Here is a 24,941-nt window from a genome sequence, read left to right on the forward strand (position 1 = left end):
TCTCACCTGGACTAAAGCCCTGGCTATCCTGCCCTGTTACCCATAAAAGTAACTCTTTCCTTATATTTTCATATTTCACATTGCATATAAACTGACCATTCCATACACAATGGCTTTACAAAGTGTTTGTACTAGAAATATCCCATTAATGTAGCAATATAATTTGATTAAGTACCGCAATAAAACATGTTTGTGCATGCACAGCATAACAGAGCCATAAGCAGTTTCAACCGTACCGTCATGAATCCGTCCAGGAGGCCTGAGTCCGCTTTGGGTGGGGCTTGAAGGCGTTCCATGGACCACTTCTCGATGATCGATGACACCTGAGAGTTTTCAGTGTTTAGGATCCTGAAACCCGTCAGGTTGACTCCGCTGTACCGATACGGCGCCATATCCAAAGCGAAAAGATCCTAAAATAAAAAATAGCCTGATTCATGCTTGATATTTAATTATTATTTTTATATAAAGTACAAGTCAACAGTTTGGACACACCTACTCATTTCAGGGTTTTTCTTAACTATTTTTTATATTATAGAATAAGTCAAAATATATTTTATTTTGAGATTCTTCAAAGTAGCCACCCTTTGCCTTGATGACAGCTTTGCACACTCTTGGCATTCTCTCAACCAGCTTCACGAGGTAGTCACCTGGAATGCATTTCAATTAACAGGTGTGCCTTGTTAAAAGTACATTTGTGGAATTTCTTTCCTTCTCAATGTGTTTGAGCCAATCAGTTGTGTTGAGACAAGGTAGGGATGGTATAATGAAATAGCCCTATTTGGTAAAAGACCAAGTCCATATTATGGCAAGAACAGCTCAAATAAGCAAAAATAAACAAAAATCCATCATTACATTAAAACATGCATATCAGTCAATGCGGAAGATATCAAGAAATGTTAAAGTTTCTTCAAGTGCAGTCGCAAAAACCCTCAAGCGCTATGATGAAACTGGCTCTCATGCAGTGGCGACCCGTCATTCAGAGCAGGTGGGGCAGAGCCACCCTTTGCCTTGATTACGGCTATGCAGACTCTTGGCATTCCCTCAACCAGCTTCATGAGGAATGCATTACAAAAGTATTGAAGGAGTTCCCACATATACTGAGCACTTGTGGGCTGCTTTTCCTTCACTCTGCGGTCCAATTCATCCCAAACCATCTCAATTGGGTTGAGGTCGGGTGATCGTGGAGGCCAGGTCATCTGATGCAGCACTCCATCACTCTCCTTCTTGGTCAAATAGACCTTACACAGCCTGGAGGTGTGTTTTGGGTCATTGTCCTATTGAAAAACAAATGATAGTCCCACTAAGCTCAAACCAGATGGGATGGCGTATCGCTGCAGAATGCTGTGGTAGCTATGCTGGTTAAGTGTGCCTTGAATTGTAAATAAATCACAGAAAGTGTCATCAGCAAAGCACCCCCACACCATCACACCTTAATTTCTCAGAACAAGAATGGACTGATGAGTTTCAGAAGAAAGTTATTTGTTTCTAGCCATTTTGAGCCTGTAGTCAAACCCACAAATGCTAATGCTCCAGATACTCAACTAGTTTAAAGAAGGCCAGTTTTATTGCTTCTTTAAATCAGTTTCAGCTGTGCTAACATTGATTGCAAAAGGGTCTTCTAATGTCAATTAGCCTTTTAAAATGATAAACTTGGATTAGCTAACACAAGGTGCCATTGTAACACAGGAGTGATGGGTGCTGATAATGGGCCTCTGTACGCCTATGTAGATATTCCATAAAAAATCATCAGTTTCCAGCTACAATAGTCATTTACAACATTAACAATTGTATTACTGATCAATTTATGTTATTTTAATGGACAAAAAATGTGCTTTTCTTTAAAAAGGACGTTTCTAAGTGGCCCCATACTTTTGAACAGTAGTGTACATATTCCAACCAGAAGCCATGGATTGAAGGCAACATCAATATCAAGCTAAAGGCTAGAGCTGCCGCTTTCAAGGAGCGAGACACTAATCCCGACGCTTATTTGAAATCCCGCCATGCCCTCAGATGAACCATCAAACAAGCAAAGCGTCAATACAGGATTAAGATTGAATCCTACTACACCGGCTCTGATATCGTGGGATGTGGCAGGGCTTGAAAACTATTACAGATTAAAATGGAAACCCAGACGCGAGCTGCCCAGTGATGCGAGCCTACCAGATGAGCTAAATGTCTTTATGCCCGCTTCGAGGCAAGCAACACTGAAGCATGCCTGAGAGCACCAGTTGTTCTGGACGGCTGTGTGATAACGCGCTTGGTAGCCGATGTGAGCAAGACCTTTAAACAGGTCAACATTCATAAAGCCGCGGGGCCAGATGGATGACCAGGACGTGTTCTCATAGCATGCGCGGACAAACTGGCAAGTGTCTTCACTGACAACCTCTCCCTGACTGAGTCTGTAATACCTAAATGTTTAAAGCATACCACTATAGCCCCTGTGCCCAAGGAAGCGAAGGTAACCTTCACTCACGTCAGTAGCCATGAAGTGCTTTGAAAGGATGGTCATGGCCCTCATCAACAGCATCCTCCCGGATACCCTAGACCCACTGCAATTCGCATACTGCCCCAACAGATCCACAGATGACGCAATCTCAATCGCACTGCACACTGCCCTTTCCCAACTGGACAAATGTAACACTTATGTTAGAATGCTGTTTATTGACTACAGCTCAGTGTTCAACACCATAGTGCCCACAAAGCTCATCACTAAGCTAAGGACCCCAGGTGGTAAGGGTAGGCAACCACACGTATGCCACGCTGATACATAACACTGGGGTCCTTCAGGGGTGTGTACTTAGTCCCCTCCTGTACTCCCTGTTCACTCATGACTGTGTGGCCAAACGTGACTCCAACACCATTCATTTTGCTGACGACACAACAGTAGTAGGACTGATCACTGACAAATGATGAGACAGCCTATAGGGAGGAGGTCAGAGAACTGGCAGTGTGGTGCCAGGACAACAACCTCTCCCTTATTGTGAGCAAGCAAAGGAGCTTTTTTTTTTGCTACTGCACGGCAAGTGTTACCGGAGCGTCAAGTCTAGAACCAAAAGGCTCTTTAACAGCTTCTACCCCCAAGCCATAAGACTGCTGAACAATTAATCAAATGGCCACTGGACTATTTACATTGAACCCCCCTCCATTTGTTTTGTACACTGCTGCTACTTGCTGTTTATTATCTATGCATAGTCACTTCACCCCTACCTACGACCTACCTGTACCCCCGCACACTGACTCGGTACCGGTGCCCCTGTATGTAGCCTCGTTAATTTTATTTTATTGTTACTTTTTATGGTTTTTTACTTTTGTTTCTTTGGTAAATATTTTCTAAGTTTTCTATATTTTCTAATACTCTCTCTTGAACTTGTAAGTAAGCATTTCACGGTACGGTTGTATTTGGCGCATGTGACAAAGTTTCCTTTGATTTGCTTTGAAGAAACTTTAAAAGTTCTTGACATTTTCCAGATTAACTGACCTTCATGTCTTAAAGTAATGATGGAGTGTCATTTCTCCTTGCTTATTTGAGCTGTTCCATAATATTGACTTGGTCTTTTACCAAATAGGGCTCTCTTCTGTATACCACCCCTGCCTTGTGACAATACAACTGATTGGCTGAAACGCATTAAGAAGGAAAGAAATTCCACAACTTAACTTAACAAGGCACACCTGTTAATTGAAATGCATTCCAGGTGACTACCTCGTGAAGCTGGATGAGAGAATGCCAAGAGTGTCCAAAGCTTTCATCAATGCAAAGGGTAGCTACTTTGAAGAATCTCAAATTTAAAATATCTTTTGATTTGTTGAACACCTTTTTGGTTACTACATGATTCCATATGTGTTATTTCATAGTTTTGATGTCTTCACTATTATTCTACCATGTAGGACCCTGCAATGAGTAGGTGTGTCCAAACCTTTGACTGGTACTGTATATATAATATTTTTATTCCACTCCAAATAGGAACTTATACATACGAACAACAACTTAGTCGCACACAAAGACTACATTTCATCTGCCCACACCCGCATGCTTACACCACCATCTCTAGTTCCAGCATTACCCTCGATCACAACGACTGTGTCTTTGCATTTTGGTACACCAGTAGTACATTCGTTTGCCTTGCAGCATTGCGTTGCAGAGGCAGTTGTAGTGCTATCTGTGTGGTGCATACAATTGATTATTCTAACGTATGTGTCAAACTGTACACTTAGACAGCTTGACAGAAATGGTAGCAGAAGGTGAATGTTGAACTTGTTGCAGACATATCCAGATGATGCTGCTTACCAATTTGCGTAATGACGCTGTCAGTGTGATCAAGGTGTTATTGTTAGCCACTTGGCTTTAAATTGTACACATTCATTTTTCTTGGTTGCCCATGTTATTTAAATAATAAATCATTTGATTTTTCAATTGTGTTATTTTATTTTTAATTTTTTTTAAGGGGTGGATCAGCTTAATATTGCGGAAAGAATGTTGCTTCCATCAATGTAATTGTCTGCATCATTTCCAATCCCCCACATATTTTTTGGGTAAATATATATATCCATACACGCATGCATACATATACACATACCTATATAGACATACATACTTTTTAAAAGAATATACCTTTATTATTATTCCCCGCAAACCCTACCACCGATCCCCCAATTGAAGTAAACTAATAAACACTTCTGCTTTTACCTTCAATTTATACATCTTATACACATTTTACAGACACAGTCTACTTTACAATAGTTCTCTCTTGTTTGTTCTTAGTCCTTCCTCTATTTCGGATGTCCATCCAGTTTGATTTCTATTTGTAACTGTGCTATTTCACAAAAGTTCCGAACCTATATACATTTTACAGATCCCGTATGTTTTACATTGTTTATCTTGTTATTAGTCCCACCCTTCAGCTCCATTCAACCCCTCCCATCTATCGCTCAACATCATCCATTTCGGATTTCTATTTGCCATATATTTTTCAACTGTGCTGTGATGCTTCACAAAACAATTGAACCTTCCTATTTTCATAGCTTCTACAGATTGTAAATTAAAAATAAACATTTTTGCTAAAATAATTATTATATTATTGATTGATTGACTATGGCTTTTCAAATCACCCAGTATTGCTATCTGTAGCGTTAGTTCTAGGCAAATGTTGCAATTCTTCAGCCATTCCTGGACCTATGACCAAAAATGAGCTACATATGGACAATACCAAAATAAATGATCTAATGACTCTGCCTCCTCACAGCAGAATCTGCAGAGCTGGGAAGATTGTATCCCCCATATATATAACAATCTATTAGTTGCAAGAATTTTGTATAGTAGTAATAGTAGTTTAAATTGAAGTTTTGAATCCGGCGTTGTTTTGCGTATCAATTCATAAACCATGTGCCATGGAATGGGTACATCGCAAATCTCTTCCCAACTATTTAGCAATTTATATGGCACAGCTGTCCGTTTTTTGGTCCTTAAATGAAATTGGTATATGTTTTTAATTATCACACCTTTCTTTAACCATTTTATGTTCTTTAATACAGGGCCGACATACAAGTTCCTTACTTTTTCCCCTTCTACTTGCCTCTTCCATTTTTGTGGTAATGCTGCAATTAATTGGTTGTAATTTTGGGTAGAGCAGACATTTACATATGTCTGTTAGCTGCATGTGTGACATAACACCACCAGTCCTATTTATGATATCATTCACAAAAATGATACCTTTTTTAAACATTTCTTTGATAAATACAGTTTTTTTATCAACTAGTATATTTGAATTTAACCACAATATTTGTTGTACTATTTGTTCTGTCCTTTCAGGTGGATTAAACTGAAATTGCAACCCCTTTTCTAAGGATTGTTTAAAAAATAAAGATATTTTGGAGATTATTTCCTTTTCAAACAACCGAAAGTGAGCAGGTGTAATCTGAATAAAGGGAAAAAGGCCCTTCTTGAACATAGGATGAGACATTCGTACCAATTTACTAGAGAACCAGTTTGGATTTAAGTATAACTTTTGTATGACTGATGCCTTTAGTGAGAGGTCTAATGCTTTAATATTTAATAATTTCTGCTTTCCGAATTCATATTCGTTATATAAATAGGCCCTTTTAATTTTATCTGGCTTGCCAATCCAAATAAAATTGAATATTTTTTGTTCATATAATTTAAAAAGCAGGTCACTAGGTGTAGGCAAAACCATAAGCAAATAGGTAAACTGTGATATGACTAAAGAGTTAATCAGGGTGATTTTTCCACAAATAGACAGGTATTTTCCTTTCCATGGTAGCAAGATCTTATCTATTTTTGCTAACTTTCTATTAAAATGTATTGGAGTGAAATCATTTCTTTCTTTTGGGATTTGTATACCGAGTATGTCCACATCTCAGTCAGACCATTTAATTGGTAAATTACATGGTAATGTAAAATGTGCATTTTTTAGTGAACCAATATGTAATATGGTACATTTATCATAATTTGGTTTTAATCCAGAGAGGATAGCAAAAGTATCTAGATCCTCTATGAGGCCGTGGAGAGACTCTAATTGTGGTTTTAAAAGAAACCATGAATCATCAGCGTACAATGACACCTTAGTTTTTAAGACACGGATTTCTAATCCCTTAATATTATTGTTTGATCTAATCTTAACAGCTAACATTTCGATGGCAATAATAAATAGATATGCCGATAGTGGACAACCTTGTTTTACTCCTCTAGATAGTTTAAAACTCTCTGAGATGTAGCCATTATTTACTATTTTACACCTAGGGTTACTATACATAACTTTAACCGATTTTATAAGAGTTTCCCCAAAATTGAAATATTCTAGGCATTTATATATATAAACTCCAGTCGTACTTTATCAAAAGCCTTTTCAAAATCAGCTATGAAATCCAGGCCTGGTGTCCCCGATATTTCATAGTATTCTATTGTTTCCAGTACTTGTCTTATATTATCTCCAATGTATCATCCATGTAAAAAAAACCTGTCTGATTAGGATGAATAATATCTGACAATACTTTTTTAATTATTTTGCATCACAACACTGAAGTGTAAGAGGTCTCCAATTTTTTTAATGGACTGGATATTTATATATACCACTTGGGTCCTGTTTCAGTAATAATGATATCAGACCGTCTTGTTGCGTGTCTGATAATCTACCATGTATATAGGAGTGGTTAAAACATGCTAATAATGGGCCTTTGAGTATATCAAAAAAAGTTTTGTATACTTCCACTGGTATGCCATCCAGCCCTGGAGTTTTCCCATCCTTAAAGGCCCCAATTGCATCAAGCAGTTCCTCCTCTGTAATTTGGCCTTCATATGAGTCTTTCTGTACAGATGTTGATTTTACATTATTATTAGCAAAACAATCCATACAATTAGTTTCAGTTAGTGGAGATGGAGGAGCCTGAAACGAAAACATATTCTTAAAATACTTTACTTCCTCTTTCAAAATATAATTTGGTGAATCATGCGTGACTCCATTCAAAAAAATTGGTAGCATTTCTATATTGAAGATTGAAAAAGAATTTGGTGCATTTTCCCCCATATTCCATCCAGTTCGCTTTATTTTTATAATATATTACACTGGATCTTTCTTGAATAAGTTCCTCCATTTCTTTTTGTTTTTCCTCTAACTTATTCTGTGCCTCTATGGTACCGTTTTTATTGCTATCTAACTGTACTGTTAGTCGTTCAATTTACTTTGTTAATATGGACTCTTTTGATCTAAATTGCTTTTGTTTTATAGATGAGTACTGAATTGCATGGCCTCTAAAGGCATACTTAAAAGTGTCCCATACTGTCACGTTCCTGACCTTATTTCCTTTGTTTAGTCTTGTTTAGTTGGTCAGGACGTGAGCTGGGTGGACATTCTATGTTATGTGTTTCTATGTTGGGTTGTCTATTAGCCTGATATGGTTCTCAATCAGGGGCTGGTGTTTTATGTTTCCTCTGATTGAGAACCATATTAATTAAGGTAGGCTGTTCTCACTGTTTGTTTGTGGGCGATTGTTCCTGTGTCAGTGTTTGGGCCACACGGGACTGTTTCGTCGTTCGTATTTTCCTTCCTGTTCGTGCGTTCTTTCCTGTTCGTGCGTTCTTGTTATATGTTCTCAAGTTCAGGACTGTTAACGTCGTTTATTGTTTTGTAGTTTATCAAGTGTTTGTTCGTCTTTTCACAAATAAATATCATTATGTATTCAACCCACGCTGCGTTTTGGTCCGATCCATGCTCCTCTTCAGACGAGGAGGAGGACGAGCGTTACAGAATCACCCACCAACCAAGGACCAAGCAGCGTGGTAACGGGCAGCAGCGACAGCAGCGGCAGCATACACAGGACTTCTGGACATGGGAGGAAATTCTGGACGGTAAGGGACCCTGGGCACAACCTGGAGAATATCGCCGCCCTCGTGAAGAGCTGGAGGCAGCTAAAGCCGAGAGGCGGTGGTATGAGGAGGCAGCACGGAAGCGAGGCTGGAAGCCTGTGAGTCAGCCCAAAAAATGTCTTGGGGGGGGGGGCTACAAGGGGGTGTGGCGAAGACAGGTAGGAGACCTGCGCCAACTCCCCGAGCTTACCGTGGAGAGCGAAAGTACGGGCAGACACCGTGTTATGCGGTAAAGCGCACGGTGTCTCCTGTACGTGTGCTTAGCCCGGTGCGGGTTATTCCACCTCCCCGCACTGGCCGGGCTAGATTGAGCATTGAGCCAGGTGCCATGAAGCCGGCTCAACGCGTCTGGTCTCCAGTTCGTCTCCTCGGGCCGGCATACATGGCACCAGCCTTACGCATGGTGTCCCCGGTTCGCCAACACAGCCCAGTGAGGGTTATTCCACCTCCCCGCACTGGTCGGGCTACGGGGAGCATTCAACCAGGTAAGGTTGGGCAGGCACGGTGCTCAAGGGAGCCAGTACGCCTGCACGGTCCGGTATATCCGGCGCCACCTCCCCGCCCCAGCCCAGTACCACCAGTGCCAACACCACGCACCAGGCTTCCAGTGTGTCTCCAGAGCCCTGTTCCTCCTCCATGCACTCGCCCTGTGGTGCGTGTCTCCAGCCCAGTACCACCAGTTCCGGCACCACGCACCAAGCCTCCTGTGCGTCTCCAGAGTCCTGTGCGCCCTGTTGCTGCTCCCCGCACTAGCCTTGAGGTGCGTGTCCTTAGCCCGGTACCACCAGTTCCGGCACCAAGCACCAGGCCTACTGTGCGCCTCAGCCGGCCAGAGTCTGCCGTCTGCCCAGTGCCGCCTGGACTGCCCGTCTGCCCAGAGCCGCCTGCACTGCCCGTCTGCCCAGTGCCGTCTGAGCTATCCGTCTGCCCAGCGCCGTCTGAACTGCCCGTCTGTCCTGAGCCTTCAAAGCCGCCCGTCTGTCCTGAGCCTTCAAAGCCGCCCGTCTGTCCTGAGCCTTCAGAGCCATCCGCCAGACAGGAGCCGCTAGAGCCGTCAGTCAGGAGCCGCTAGAGCCGTCCGCCAGACAGGAGCAGCCAGAGCCGCCCGCCAGACAGGAGCAGCCAGAGCCGCCCGCCAGACAGGAGCAGCCAGAGCCGCCCGCCAGACAGGAGCAGCCAGAGCCGCCCGCCAGACAGGAGCAGCCAGTGCCGTCAGCCAGCCATGACCTGCCAGTGCCGTCAGCCAGCCATGACCTGCCAGTGCCGTCAGCCAGCCATGACCTGCCAGTGCCGTCAGCCAGCCATGACCTGCCAGTGCCGTCAGCCAGCCATGACCTGCCAGAGCCGTCAGCCAGCCATGACCTGCCAGAGCCGTCAGCCAGCCATGACCTGCCAGAGCCGTCAGCCAGCCATGACCTGCCAGAGCCGTCAGCCAGCCATGACCTGCCAGAGCCGTCAGCCAGCCATGACCTGCCAGAGCCGTCAGCCAGCCATGACCTGCCAGTGCCGTCAGCCAGCCATGACCTGCCAGTGCCGTCAGCCAGCCATGACCTGCCAGTGCCGTCAGCCAGCCATGACCTGCCAGAGCCGTCAGCCAGCCATGACCTGCCAGTGCCGTCAGCCAGCCATGACCTGCCAGAGCCGTCAGCCAGCCATGACCTGCCAGAGCCGTCAGCCAGCCATGACCTGCCAGAGCCGTCAGCCAGCCATGCCCTGCCAGAGCCGTCAGCCAGCCATGCCCTGCCAGAGCCGTCAGCCAGCCATGACTTGCCAGAGCCGTCAGCCAGCCATGACCTGCCAGAGCCGTCAGCCAGCCATGACCTGCCAGAGCCGTCAGCCAGCCATGACCTGTCAGAGCCGTCACTCAGTCCGGAGCTGCCCCTCAGTCCGGAGCTGCCCCTCAGTCCGGTGCTGCCCCTCAGTCCGGTGCTGCCCCTTAGTCCGGTGCTGCCCCTTAATCCAGTGGGGTTAATATGGTGGGTAGCCATTAGGTGGAGGCCACGGAAGCGGGGATTAACTATGGTGGGGTGGGGACCACGTCCAGAGCCAGAGCCGCCACCGTGGACAGATGCCCACCCAAACCCTCCCCTATAGGTTCAGGTTTTGCGGCCGGAGTTCGCACCTTGGGGGGGGGGGGGGGGGGGGGGGGTACTGTCACGTTCCTGACCTTATTTCCTTTGTTTAGTCTTGTTTAGTTGGTCAGGATGTGAGCTGGGTGGGCATTCTATGTTATGTGTTTCTATGTTGGGTTGTCTATTAGCCTGATATGGTTCTCAATCAGGGGCAGGTGTTTTACGTTGCCTCTGATTGAGAACCATATTAAGGTAGGCTGTTCTCACTGTTTGTTTGTGGGTGATTGTTCCTGTGTCAGTGTTTGGGCCACACGGGACTGTTTCGTTCGTTCGTGTTTTCCTTCCTGTTCGTGCGTTCTTTCCTGTTCGTGCGTTCTTGTTATATGTTCTCAAGTTCAGGTCTGTTAACGTCGTTTATTGTTTTGTAGTTCATCAAGTGTTTGTTCGTGTTCGTCTTTTCACAAATAAATATCATTATGTATTCAACCCACGCTGCGTTTTAGTCCGATCCATGCTCCTCTTCAGACGAGGAGGAGGACGAGCGTTACACATACAATACGGGGATCTGCTGTACCTATGTTATGTCTGAAAAAGTCAGTTATAAATTATTCTGTCCTTGTTCTAAACAATTTATCATCTAGTAGGCTTTGATTAAATTTCCAATATCCTCGCCCACGTGGAAATTCTGTAAGAGTAATATATATGCCAATTATGTGATGATCCGACCGCATTATTTCCCCTATTGACACTTTTAAAACTTTTGGTGCCAGAGAGAATGGCATAAGAAAGTAGTCAAGACGACTAGCTTGATTAAGCATCCGCCATGTATATCTCACTAGGTCAGGGTATTTAAGTCTCCATATATCCACTAATTCCAATATATCCATGACATTCATGATTTCCTTAAGTGCCTGAGGGTGATAGTTTGTAGTGTGATTTCCTTTCCGGTCCATAGAGGTATTTAAGACCGTATTAAAATCTCCCACCATAATAATAGAGTCTAGTGTTGCTTGTAGAGTTGCTTGTAGAGTTGATAAATTCTTGTATATATTTTCAAAGAAGCTTGGATCATCATTATTCGGACTGTATAGGTTAATAAGCCATATCTGTTTATTGTCCAATAACATATTTAAAATAATCCATCTACCTTGATGATCTGTTTGGACATGTCACGATCGTCTTGCGGTGAGAGATTGGACCAAGGCGCAGCGTGTGAAAAATACATATTTTATTAGAAGAGAGAAAACCAAGAAACTAACACTATACACAAACTAACAAAATAACAAACAGACGACCGTGAAGCTATATAGAAAAATAGTGCTGACACAAACACTACACATAGACATACCTAGAAACATTCACTCAACACAAACCCATACACTAAACCCAACACCCCCTTTACCATATAACCACCCAAAACACAAACATCCCCCATGTCACACCCTGACATAACTAAAATAATAAAGAAAACAAAGAATACTAAGGCCAGGGCGTGACAGTACCCCTCCCAAAAGGTGCGGACTCCGGCCGCAAAACCTGACACATAAAGGGAGGGTCCGGGGTGGGCCTTAATATGGCGGCGGCTCGGGTGCGGGACGTGGCCCCCACTCCACCATTGTCAATATCCGCTTCGTTGTCTCTGGTAGATCCTGGCTGACTGGCGGCTCTGGAAGATCCTGGCTGGCAGGCGGCTTCGGAAGATCCTGGCTGGCCGGCGACTCTGGCTGCTCATGGCTGGCCGGCGACTCTGGCTGCTCATGGCTGGCCGGCGACTCTGGCTGCTCATGGCTGGCCGGCGACTCTGGCTGCTCATGGCTGGCCGGCGACTCTGGCTGCTCATGGCTGGCCGGCGACTCTGGCTGCTCATGGCTGGCCGGCGACTCTGGCTGCTCATGGCTGGCCGGCGACTCTGGCTGCTCATGGCTGGCCGGCGACTCTGGCTGCTCATGGCTGGCCGGCGACTCTGGCTGCTCATGGCTGGCTGGCGACTCTGGCTGCTCATGGCTGGTTGGCGACTCTGGCTGCTCATGGCTGGCTGGCGGCTCTGACAGATCCTGGCTGGTTGGCGGCTCTGGCAGATCCTGTCTGGTTGGCGGCTCTGGCAGATCCTGTCTGGTTGGCGGCTCTGGCAGATCCTGTCTGGTTGGCGGCTCTGGCAGATCCTGACTGACGAATGGCTCTAGCGGCTCCTGACTGACGAACGGCTCTAATGGCTCGGGACAGACGGATGGCTCAGATGGCGCTTGGTAGACGGATGGCTCAGATGGCGCTGGGTAGACGGATGGCTCAGATGGCGCTGGGTAGACGGATGGCTCAGATGGCACTGGGCAGACGGATGGCTCAGATGGCACTGGGTAAACGGATGGCTCAGATGGTGCTTGGCAGACGGGCAGCTCTGGCCGGCTGAGGCGCACTGTAGGCCTGGTGCGTGGTGCCGGAACTGGTGGTACCGGGCTGGGGACACGCACCTGAAGGCTAGTGCGGGGAGAAGGAACAGGGCATACTGGACCCTGGATACGCACATTAGGCCTAGTGCGTGGTGCCGGAACTGGTGGTACCGGGCTGGGGACACGCATCTCAGGGCTAGTGCGGGGAGCAGCAACAGGATGCACAGGACTCTGGAGACGCACAGGAGGCTTGGTGCGTGGTGCCAGAATTGGTGGTACCGGGCTGGAGACACGCACCATAGGGCGAGTGCGTGGAGGAGGAACAGGGCTCTGGAGACACACTGGAAGCCTGGTGCGTGGTGTAGGCACTGGTGGAACTGGACTGGGGCGGGGAGGTGGCGCCGGAAATACCGGACCGTGCAGGCGTACTGGCTCCCTTGAGCACCGAGCCTGCCCAACCTTACCTGGTTGAATGCTCCCCGTCGCCCGACCAGTGCGGGGAGGTGGAATAACCCGCACCGGGCTATGTAAGCGAACCGGGGACACCATGCGTAAGGCTGGTGCCATGTATGCCGGCCCGAGGAGACGCACTGGAGACCAGACGCGTTGAGCCGGCTTCATGGCACCTGGCTCAATGCCCAATCTAGCCCTACCAGTGCGGGGAGGTGGAATAACCCGCACCGGGCTATGAACACGTACAGGAGACACCGTGCGCTCTACTGCGTAACACGGTGTCTGCCCGTACTCCTGCTCTCCACGGTTAGCCTGGGAAGTGGGCGCAGGTCTCCTATCTGCCCTCGGCCCACTACCTCTTAGCCGCCCCCCAATAAATTTTTGGGTTGTACTTGCGGGCTTCCAGCCTTGCCTCCGTGCTGCTTCCTCATATCGCCTCCTCTCGGCTTTCGCTGCCTCCAGCTCTTCACGAGGGAGGCGATATTCTCCCGGTTGTGCCCAAGGTCCCTTACCATCCAATATCTCCTCCCATGTCCATGAATCCTTTATGCCTTGCTCCTGTTGCCGCTTGACACGCTGCTTGGTCCTTGTTTGGTGGGTAATTCTGTCACGATCGTCTTGCGGTGAGAGATTGGACCAAGGCGCAGCGTGTGAAAAATACATCTTCTTTTATTAGAAGAGAGAAAACCAAGAAACGAACACTATACACAAACTAACAAAATAACAAACAGACGACCGTGAAGCTATATAGAAAAATAGTGCTGACACAAACACTACACAGACATACCTAGAAACATTCACTCAACACAAACCCATACACTAAACCCAACACCCCCTTTACCATATAACCACCCAAAACACAAACATTCCCCATGTCACACCCTGACCTAACTAAAATAATAAAGAAAACAAAGAATACTAAGGCCAGGGCGTGACAGGACAATTTGCACATTTGGATCAAAATGATTGTTAATTAAAACCATCACCCCTTTTGAATTTCTTTGCCCATGGGAGAAGTATATTTCGCCCCCCCCCCCAGTTCTTTTTCAACAAAACTTCATCTAAAACTGTTGAATGGGTTTCCAGTAAACAATATATATTATATTCCTTCTCTTTTAGCCAGGTAAATACTGATCGTCTTTTCTTATCTGCTAGGCCATTACAATTGTAACTGCCTATACTTATTTCACCACTTACCATAATGAGACACAACTTTCAATTATTTTTATCAAAATATATGTCTGTAAACGTACCATTAAAAAGTAACATGATGATTGAGTGTCTATATAACTGTACCATGATATTTGCATTTCTACTAAGTAAACCCCCAATTGGTCCCTACTATTCCACCCGCTAAAAGCGCTCCTCATCCCAATGCCCGGCAGACCACCCTCGATCCCCTGTATCCCATAGCCCTGAATCGACTGGGATCCATCCTTTGAAAAGCGCACACAGTGCCATTTACCGAATTGAAGTAGATCAACTGCCAAATGCATTTCCATCGCCCTCACCTCGATTTGTATTATATATAGCTGTGGATCATCCTCTATTGTCCCTAACATCTTTTACTCCTTCGCAACAGTTGTGGGATACACACATACACCCACACACACACACACACTCAACCCTTACCCCCCACACAACAATTGCACCATCCCAGAGCCCAACTCAAGATAGGTCTTGATTTACAAATGCACTTACAGTTGCAGCTGCATGAGAAGGCCTGCAAGACCGCGCCAAAAAATTGGCAAAAATTTTGATTTTATTTACCATTGTCACATCCTAGATGATGGAGGGCAAATGTACACCTTTTCCCTGAAACACCCACAATACCGTCACCCGTATTTACCATATTCCCAAGCATCTCCATGCAGTCCGACTTTGATTTTGTGCCACAATAATATACCCCCTCTCTGAATGTCCGAGTCAATTGTGTTATTGATGATTGATTTTCAAGTTTTTAGTATGTTTATTTTCAAAATGAGTGCTGAGAAGATAATCGTCAGCCCATTGGGTATCTCACTTACAACCCCCATATGCCATGTCTTGAAATATGCACAGACGGATTAAAAGTAAGTTTACATTGTAATACTTCTGACAGACAATTTTCTAGCTCCCCACAACTTTTGGACTTCATAGCATTCCCAGAAAGCATGGATTATTGAGTCAATTTAGGAATTTTATCTCTTAGACTGGAATAAGAGCACATTTTTCGTTAACTGTAATTTGGTTAGTTATGCTCCAACTTTCCCTCCGTCTTGTGCCAACAGGAGTTCTTTTTAAGTCTTGGTTGCAGTAGTTCCAAGAGATTATCAGTTGGATATGCTCTGTGCAAGGTTCTGTAAATCTTCCCTATCATATGATCATCCTTTTCTGACTCAAATAAGGTTGCTCTGATGTCCAAAAGATGTCAAATAAACATGTTGTGATATGAAACTTTTAAATTGCATGTATTTGAAATTATCTACATTGGTCAGTCCCAAAAAAGTAATTTACAGTTAAGGTGACCACATGTCTTGGATTGTGTGGGACAGTCCCGTATTGTGCGGGACAGTCCAGCACTTTGTCCCGCAAACATACAATCATGTCCCGCATTTTATTAACAAATTCAAACACTACTAATTTAGAAATTCGTATTTCAGTCAGACATCTCAACCCTTCTCTTGCAGTCACCTTGCACTTATGAAAATAAATATATTATAAGGATGTGGTACTGGTGATTTTAAATACTTCTCCAATCGTTGTTAAGATCTGATATTCTGCACAGAGCAAGGTGACACGGTAGGCCAACGTCATAGGCCTAGCGTCAACCAATCACATTTCTCAAATTCTTTCGGGATAAATTCAAGACACAGTTGGAGAGGACAGTTGGGATTAACTATTTACAAAAAGCATGCTTCTGACGAAGAGCTACACAAGTTAGTAAACAGCTATATTAGACTAAAAGATATAAGGTAATGATGTCATACTTGAGTCTCTCCATGCTCATTAGTTGCTCATTGAACATAAAACTGCAGGTACGAAACTCAATCCCATTTTAAGTGTCCCTTCCTAACAGTTTTACATTCAATGAGAGCTGAGACCAACCAGCAAAGTTTCCTTGGCCCAAATATTCCCAGATTTTCACACGTGGTCTCTCGTTTCTGTATCACCAAATTTTGCACGAGGCAGAAGAGTAAACTAGGTGTGGATCAATTAGCTCGTTCGGTGCAGCAGGAGCAGGGGTGTTGTAATGACGGAGCGCACGCGCCTCTTCTCACGGTGCTCGTTTAGTAAAGTAAGATCAAAGCTGAATCAATGAAAGATCTTGAAAGATCACATAATATTGAATTTGTATTCTAAATAACATAACCAAATATAATAGTATAACATTACTTACTCCACCTAATTTCTTATGAGACTTTAGTATGGTTAGCTGAATAGTCCCAAAAAAACTAGGCAGAATGTGCCCCCCAAAAATGATTGTAGGCTTCACTGTCCCGCAAATGTCCCGCAAAATAATTTACCGCATTTGGGTATTTTAAATGTGGTAACCCTATTTACGGTTTCTATGCCTTTAGTTTTCCATGTGGACCAATTTATAATTTCTGAAAAGCTATCCAAGGAATGTTCCACAAGGTTGTGTTTTTAGGGAGTGATATTGATTCTTGTAGAATATGTTTTATTTTCATCCATATCCTTATAGCGTTCTTAACTATGAAGTTGTTAATGTTCTTAGCTTTATTCTTTGAAAATAGACACATAAAAAGATTCTGGGGATGAGCAACTTCAATATGTACCCATTGTTCCTCTTCAGTGCATTTAACTATATGTCATAAGTAAAAGCCTTGGGTAGCGAATTATTAAAATTCCAAGGCTGGAAGGTTAAAACCACCCTCAGTCTTAGGAAGATGTAAAACTTTCCTTTTTATTCTATGAATTTTATTTGCCCATATATACTTGTATATTTCTTAAACTAGGCAAGTCGGTTAAGAACAAATTCTTATTTTACAATGACGGCCAAACCCAGACGACGCTGGGCCAATTGTGCGCCACCAGATGTGATACAGCCTGGATTTGAACTGTAGTGACACCTCTAGCACTGAGATGCACTGCTTTAGACCGCTGCATCACTCGGGAGACCGAATGAAGTCTTATGACCGAGTATACATTTTTAAAGAAGGTTTCCAGCTAGCAATGAGGAACAGGCCCAAAAGCGGCCCTCTTTCGGGGGGCCGGAACTGATTGAATCGGGTGTCGGACTCGGCCCGGAAACAAAATGAATTACATCAGGCCATTTCCGTCTACCGGAATTCAGCCGACTTTCCAGAATCCCCCCATAAGCGGCCCGATGCAAATTTAAATAAATGTATACAAAATGACCCGATTATAGTAAATTTAAATATTACTATTATACATTTTATACATACAAATTATACCCATCCACAAACAAACATTTTGTGACGGAGGAAACACCGTACTCCTGGTGACCGTGTCAGCGTGCATGTACCTGCATGTACACTGTAGCGACAGGAGTCGCTACAGTGCGATGGGACAAGGACATCCCGGCCGGCCAAACCCTCCCCTAACTCAGACAACGCTGGGCCAATTGTGTGTCGCCTCATGGGTCTCCCGGGTGCGGCCGGCACGGGTCTCGACCCAGCATCTGTAGCAACGCAATTTTCACTGCGATGCAGTGTCTATGACCACAGTATCAAAATACTAAAATACTACACAAAACTCTTAAAGAATTTCATTTAAATGTTAATTGTATTTTTTGATCACAGACAAAATGACAAAATATGGAAAAATAAATAATTAAATGTTATTTATATAAAGCAGCCCGAGCCCCAAGTAATACATTTAGGCCAGATAACTCACACCGGAATCGGCCCGAGCTCAATCCTTGCATCCTAGCCATAAGTCCTACTGCTGAAGGTGGCCCAGACTCGGGCTACTTGACGCCGGCCAAGTCTGACTCGTAGCCGAGTTCCCCGACTCTCAGCCGGAATCAGCCCAGATCCACTGTGATAGCTGGGTCTTCAGGGGGGTAATTGGTATTACCAAAAATAAATACAAAAACTTTGGGAGCTATGCCATTCTAAAGAAGTTTATTCTACCTGTAATGTTCATGGAAAGATTATTCCATTTAATTAGATCTGCTTTCGTATTGTTGAGTAATGGAATAAAATTATCATTATATATTTGTTTTCATATTTAATATTTTTTATGTTCCCTTAAAGGGTATCTGTAGATCGTGAGTTATTCTTTTTCCTATTGCCATTATAATTTTTTTTTTCACGTAAATTGTATATCCTGAGATTTGAGAATTCTGAAAATATTTTGGGCAAAGTGGGCATTGAGTTTTCAAAATTGGTCAGGTATATCAAGAGATCGTCTGCAAATAAGTTTAGTTTATATTCATGTTTACCAAAACTGATACATGTTACATTTGGGTCCTGTCTAATTCTTTCTTCAAGCGGTTCAATTGCCAGTGTGAACAATAGGGTGGAAAGGGGACATGTCACGCCCTGACCTTAGTTATATATGTTTTCTGTATTATTTTGGTCAGGTCAGGGTGTGACGTGGGTGGGTATGCGTGTTTTGTGTTGTCTAGGGTTTTTTGTAAGTCTAGGTTATTGTAGGTCTATGGTGGCCTGAATTGGTTCCCAATCAGAGGCAGCTGTTTATTGTTGTCTCTGATTGGGGATCCTATTTAGGTTGCCATTTCCCATTTAGGTTTTGTGGGTTATTGTCTATGTGTAGTTACATGTCAGCACTAGTTGTTTATAGCTACACGTTCGTTTTGTTACTTTGTTTAAGTGGTCTTCGATTATTAAAGAAGAATGTACTCATATCACGCTGCGCCTTGGTCTCCTCACTACGATGAACGTGACAGGACATCCCTATCCTATGGCCCTTTCTACAGCAATTTCGTCAGATAATGTACAGTATTATTTGTGTATATTTTTGCTTTAGGACATGTATACAATATTTGTATTACATTTATTATTTCAGCTGCAAAGTTGAACTCGTCCAAAGTTTTGAATAGAAAAGGCCATTCAAGACAGTCTAAAGCCGTTTCGGCATCAACAGCCGTTATTGATGAATTTATATCTTGTTTCTTTGCGTATTATATTCAACTGAAACATGTTCTTGTATTTGTTTGTCTATTTTTAACAAAGCTTGTTTGATTGACATGTATCAAGTCTGGTAAGAGTTTTGCCATTCTATTGCTTATACGCTTTGTTATTATTTTATTGTCACATTTTATTTAGGGTAAGGGTCTATGATCAGCAGGGGACTCTCCAGATGTTCCTGGTTTTAAAATAACTGAAAAAAAACAGTTTGATACATGGGGCTATGAAGTACTGAATTGAGTGACGTGTGTTGTCATTTGCGTAAATCGGGGGGCTACTTTGTCACAAAATGTTAAATGGAATTCTATGGAAAAACCAACATTTTCAAGGTTTCCAGGCAGGGCCTTGGTGCGTTGCCATCTATCATGTTGGAAGCGAAAGGACATCGCAGTAGTTAAACGAGCCACATGTCTGGCTTATGACCAGGTAGATGTCTATAGGTTGTATAAGTGTACTGTGTGTGTGTGCGTGTACACATGCGCGTGCGAGGGAGCATAATAGACAATGTTTGCAGCACTCCTGTAAGGGCAACACACTCTGGATAGCAGTTGTATTGCAGCATTGGCCAGCACTACCACCACTTCCTTGCCAAGCTGGCCTATGCTCTTGGAACAGGCAGGAGCCCAGACTAACAAGTAACAGCATGCCTCTGAAACAGCACCTATAATCTCAGCTCTATTTACAGTTTGCCCATAACAACAGATTTCAATTCAGCCTTTCTCTACCCTTGTCCTAACCTTAACCATAATGATCCAAATAGTACAACAGGCCCAGGTGTTGTCAGGGCCATACTGAACCGAAACGATAGCAGCCTCATACTATCTGCGCTATTATCTGAGCTCTCAGTCTCTCGTTCTCTCTCTCCACCCAGGAAAGACAGGCTTTTCATCCAGTGAGAACAGCAGGACTCTTTGGTGGATCAAAGGAACTTTGGAGAACTTCAATCTCTGCCATGAGTCAGAATAGATGAACATATCAAGTGGCTTTAGTTTTCCCTGATAAAAACTTTTAGAGGTTTTTGGACAACAGATTGGGGGTGGGTAGAGAATGGCTAAACATTGTTTAAAGAGTCAACAAAATGCTATCGAAGAAAGAGTTTAGACTGATACTTTGACAGCTAAAATCATTTTCAACCCTTGGTCTTTAAAGGGTTTTGTCTATAAATCTTTTTGACTTCAATAGCACATTGTAGATGCACTGCCACCAGGACCAAGTATCTAGGTGGCAATATAAAGGAGATGATGATGTGACCACTACGGTGTCCATATTAGGACAGCATCTGCAACTTCCATGGATGCTGTCCTAATATGGACACCGTAGTTATCAGGAAGAAAACTCATTTCAATAAGGTGTCGGTGAACATACCAGCGTGGTGAAGATGTAGTGGTAGTACTCCGTCATCATTCCCATGGCTAGAGCCTGTGGGAAAACCACAATACTGACTATGGTCAAAGTGCCTAAACAAATATACAGCATGTGTGAGTGCAGAGTAAATCATTTTTTGTGGGGGACAACTTACCTTACGCAATGTTGGTAGGGATGCTGTATATAATTAGCAAACTGAACACTCGACACAATACAATGGCATCTACTCTGCCCGAAAATGTGTGTTTTGGTAACGGATATGAGCACTTCTCATTTAACAATGTGGCAGAGATGAATCATATTGTCTCAAACATGCCTGTGAGCAGGGGCAGAGTTGCTAATTAAAACTATTTTGACATAGAGCATTCATTATGGAAACACAGTAATGGAACTGTAATATTCTAAAAGGAGATAAACAAGGAAAACTTGATATCCAAATGAGTCTGATTCAGATGAACAGGAAATGAATAACCAAAACTGTAGATACTGGACCTGAAACCAGAAGTATGAGGTATTCAAGGAGGGATATTTCTGGAGCTAATTCCTATAAATACATCTCCAAGTCCAAGAAATCTGACAAAGTCCAACCCGTCTCTGGATTTCAACGTGGTTCTGAGAAAGACCCAAGACGGACACTGACCTGTTTCAGGATCCAGGCGGCCATTTCGTGGCTGCAGTCAAAGATCACGTGGAACTCCTTTGCTTTCTTCATCTCTTTCAGAAGTGGCTTGGCGTCCTTGGCCTCCGCCGGCAACTGTCGGATCTTCAAACGAATGTTGTATCGGGAGGGTGCCTTGATCAGCTCCTGCAACCGAATAAGACCTGGAGAACAGAAATGGACATCTTATTTGAAAAATAAGTATGACATGGAAATTAATATAAGTGTCATTGGCAAGGCATACAGTTCCGATACAAATCTTTAAAATAAAACAGCCCAAATACATGGCTCTCTCTTCCATAGTTTATTTGATTGTCCCACTCACACTTGGCAAACATACACATAGGGCAGTATTCTGAATCTTCTGATCGCTGGCAAATCATTCAATGGAAGACTTCAGAATACCACCCATGATACAGTACTGAAGAACTGTCAACAGAGCTCTGTACCAACTCAACACATACTCTTCTCATACACCAAAAAGCACTTTACATCAGCAAAGTCCAGCTTCGTCGAATAATTCACACACTACTCTATTCTAGCGTGGAACGACTTAAATATATACAGAGTCAATATATCAGCAGAGTCCAGCATCATCGAAGAAGCACCTTACAAATGCTAATTCAAACACTACTCTATTCTAGCGTGGAATGACTTTATTAATATGTTAGTGTTGGAAAGCAGCAGTCAATCCATTCTCACTTTCTCTCTCCCAAGGTTCTGTTCGGATTTGAGTCTCTGTTTGCCTGACTACTCCCCACTAGGGAAGCCCCATATAACCTTACCACCGCCTCATACTGAGCAACAATCCGCACCTTTCATTTTCCCACCCGCACTCAGCTAGAAACCTCTCAGAGAGACACTGATGGGATTACAATGAGTTTCTCCTCTCCACCGAGGACTTCTGAGCCTTGGGATGAAATAGGGCTGGATTGATGGTTGAAAGTATTACTCGTCATGGGTCTAAAACTGATGGGATAGGGAGGGAGTCTGGGAGAGAGAAGGGGTTTTTGAAGATGCACTTTTGGACTGCTCAGACCTTTTTTGTTGGGATGAAGTGCTGTGTGGGCAATTTAATGGTCTTTGAGTGGGGGCTGATTCTCCCTCTGGAGTGTCCATAGGGATTGCTGTGAAATAAGAATAAGGAATGTGTTATTTCGTGTTAGAAGTAAATACTGCAGTTTTTTGTGAGTAAGGTAGGTTTTCCCTACTCCAAGGTATCTCTCCCTTCTCTGTTTTGCTCCGTACAGACACTTGGGAGGCGTTGAGTGGAAAATGGTTCCGGGGGGAGCTCAGCATTTGGGACACACTGTCAGGGCCGACATTGGTGGGGATCTGGATAATGCCTTCTGACTTTCCCTCCCCGATCCTCAGAGGGCTGTGTATAAATATTACATTTTATCCCCTCTGATACTACTTTCCGCCAGAAGTCAGATAGGCTCCAATCAGGGATAAACGTCCTGGAGCATGAAGCTGTGTGATTACAGACGATGTGTGTGCGTGTGTGGTTGACATCACCCAGTCTCTCTCACCCCGACTCGGTCACTGTGAGGTGGTGTGTTAAACTAAAAAACGCTCCCCCGAGGAGGAAACTCATCAGGCTTACCTGGTTTCGAGTAACCTTACCTTTAAATAATGTCTAACACCTTCCCTGGAGCCCTTTTTTAGGGGAATCAATGCAAGCTAGTGGATGTTGTTATGGAGATGAGGGTGAGGATAAATGCATGCATCCCAAATGGCACCTTATTCCCTTTAGAGTGTACTACTTTTGACCAGAGCCCAATGGGACTTAGTCCAACAGCAGTACACTACATTGAGAATATTGTGCCATTTAAGGACAAACACAATGAGGAGGAGTGGAACAATGGCAAATCAGATGACTCATTGCAGCGGTTGGGTGAGTTGGACCATTCACCGTGACCTTAGCCAAGGTTAATACACTGTCACCACGCTACAGTGGTGGCTCTCTGCAAAGTGAAATGGATGTGACAAAAACATGGTCACTCTATCACGAGCCATTCATTTTAAGGAACACCGAAGAATAAATCCTGATGGTTATTCTATCCTCTTGGTCATACTAGATCTACCAGTTGCTTGTAAAAGGTAAGACTGAATCCCTAATCAACCTCTAGCCCCTAGGCACTTGTGTAGATAGAACCAGATTGCATAGGTGTAGTAGCTTCATATTGCCCTCTGAAAGGACAGTATGAGCTAGGGGTCGATGTGTGATTCAGGGTAAGACACCTCATGACACCAATGTAGTAAAAAGAGTTGTAAAATGTGTCAAATACAGAACTTCAACTGAAGAAACCACCACAATTGGACATATTTGGCAAAAGACTCACCATGCAACCCATGTATTTGTAACAACGTATGTTCAACAAGTAATTACGTTCCATGACGTGGGCAACCTTGTTCTTCCGAAGGATCGTAAAAATAAGAGACAGACATTGCGATATGTTGTCTTCTCTCTCAAGTCGATGAGCACTCTCACTTTGGACGCAGTAGGCCTTGTTAAAATATAACAGTACTCAACGGTGTAAAATATTATTGTGCTTGTAAAATTGCAAATCATGAGCAACTTCGCAAAGTCACAGCAGGTGATCCGGGCAGACGGATACAGGAGTGGACGAGGACCCTCAAAGGACGAGTCTGTCTTTTATTCATGGATGCTGTCAGCTTTCACATTCATGCTGCATGGCATTAATCTGAGGAGACTCGAGGAGAGGGTGATTCTGGGCAATGTGTTTTTTCAGGGCTGCTCACTCATGTAGAGGGCTCCAGTTTTGACGTGGAGTACACCTGGAGGACTTTGAGGGGGCTGAAGATTTAATGGCCAGACACTCAATGCTAAACTCTTAGGGGAAAGAATAGAACAGTTCAACTCTTCTGCATCTAAACACATTTTGGGAGGAGCACATTTAAGCCCTGGGCTTATGCAGCGTATAAGTGCCTTGCTCAAGTGCATGACAATTAATCTCCTGCTTTTATTGCCCAGCCCAAGACTCAAACCGGCAACATTCAAGCTACTAACCTTTCGGACACCTACCACCCCGATAAAAGGGTTTGTTTGTGTTTGAGTAGAAGTTTTTGAGTTTATACTCCAATCTTTTTTTGTCTTTCACCTTTTGATCATCATCTTCATCATCAATCATCCAAGATATATGTACCTGTGCTGTCGTCATAGACCACAGTGACCGTCCTCCATTTGAAGAAGTGGACCAGCTCCAGGATGGCCCGGCTGAGGGACTGGAAGTCCGGGTAGAGGCTGACGTAATACGAGTCCCTGTTGTCCGACACCTGGTGCTTCCACTTAGTCTGGATGTGGGGCACCCCCAAGGCATTACAAATGGACTGGACTGCGTTAGCTGATGAGCTGTGAGAGGGGCCAAAGATGGCTGCCACCCCCAAGGACAGCTGGTCACAGGCTGGGGGGGGGGGTAGGAGACAGAGAGAGGTGTTTGTTAGATTTATGTTTAGGTGGAAGCCTTCGGCTCCTCTCAGCTCTAC

The 24,941-nt window shown here is 44.1% G+C and overlaps 1 pseudogene; it reads right to left on the reverse strand.

Annotated features, from left to right (window-relative positions):
- LOC139583175 (glutamate receptor ionotropic, kainate 2-like) overlaps positions 1 to 24,941 on the reverse strand; it is a 198,807-nt pseudogene that overhangs the window by 121,850 nt on the left and 52,016 nt on the right.

The sequence above is a fragment of the Salvelinus alpinus genome, chromosome 8 (genome assembly GCF_045679555.1).
Source record: "Salvelinus alpinus chromosome 8, SLU_Salpinus.1, whole genome shotgun sequence".
NCBI lineage: Eukaryota > Metazoa > Chordata > Actinopteri > Salmoniformes > Salmonidae > Salvelinus > Salvelinus alpinus.